Raw genomic sequence first — 961 nt, 5'->3', positions numbered from 1 at the left:
CTTCCTCCAGCCCGTGTACTCGCCGCCAAATCTCACCTCTGCTTTATTTTATCTTGAGCTGCTCTCCCTAATGGAATTGGTTAACGCCCCCCGCCCCGCAACCCTTTGTTTTTGCAAAGGCCAACATTTGTATAAAGGCACATTGGTATAAACGACGGAAGAGGTGCCACGTGCTTCTTTAAATATGTACATGTTTTTATTTTTTGCAGTCACTGGGTCTGAAAACTACCATAGCAGTCAGTCCCTAAGCCTTAACCAGCGGAAACCAACTCTGGCCACTACTGACACTTGGCCCTCAGATGCAGCATTCTGAACCAGTTTCCAGGTGCTCACTGCATGGGTGTCGGTAGGTTTTGTGTTTTTTCTTTTCTTTTTTAAAATTGTATTTTGGAAATGGGGTGTGTTCTCTCCCAAACTTTTTGTAATAAAAATAAAAAATAAAAATAAAGCACATTACATTGCAAAATTTTTTTTTGAATTTTACAGGATGTTTATTAAAGCTGGTGTGGACGAAAGGGGCCACATGCTAACCTGACAAGCTCAGGAAAGGCCTGCATGGCGGTCTTGCAAACTCAGAGACCTAAAGTCACCACAAAAGATGGTCTAAAATTAAACTTTAGTTAAAAGCAGTTATGGTGGGTAGTCATGTCCTAGGCAAGTATCTTCCTTGACAAAGATCTTTACTGAGCTTATTGTCTTTTTGCATCTAAGATAACATACTTGGGAAATGTCATGGTAACTTGTAACTTCCCCTTTTCCGGACCCCTCAGGGCACAACCAAATGGGCCTGCACAGCAGGACAGAGCCCACAAATCCTCTCATTGTTATTGAGTTAGTTGTTGACTGTTCACTATCCTGTACCCACCTAAGTAAAGAAGTGTGTGTCTATCACTTTACTTTTTACCCAATCCCAGAGGCTTCCCCACTCTGCTTTCTCCCACCTCCCTCATCCCTCACCAGT

The 961-nt window shown here is 42.8% G+C and overlaps 1 protein-coding gene and 1 long non-coding RNA gene across 2 annotated transcripts in view; one reads left to right on the top strand and one right to left on the bottom strand.

The window, feature by feature from the left end:
• The window catches only part of LOC107184434, a 6,391-nt gene extending 6,051 nt beyond the window's left edge, over positions 1 to 340 (top strand). The window contains exon 3 of the long non-coding RNA XR_001515259.1: positions 210 to 340. This is a non-coding gene — a long non-coding RNA (uncharacterized LOC107184434). The remainder of the gene's footprint in view (positions 1 to 209) is intronic.
• The window catches only part of DMC1 (DNA meiotic recombinase 1), a 31,131-nt gene that overhangs the window by 9,035 nt on the left and 21,135 nt on the right, over positions 1 to 961 (bottom strand). The gene's annotated exons all lie outside the window — the stretch shown is intronic.

Source organism: Myotis davidii, unplaced genomic scaffold, assembly GCF_000327345.1.
Source record: "Myotis davidii unplaced genomic scaffold, ASM32734v1 scaffold2370, whole genome shotgun sequence".
Lineage (NCBI taxonomy): Eukaryota > Metazoa > Chordata > Mammalia > Chiroptera > Vespertilionidae > Myotis > Myotis davidii.
The sequence above is the reverse complement of the archived record's forward strand: the minus strand, read 5'-3'. Positions and strand labels throughout refer to the sequence as shown.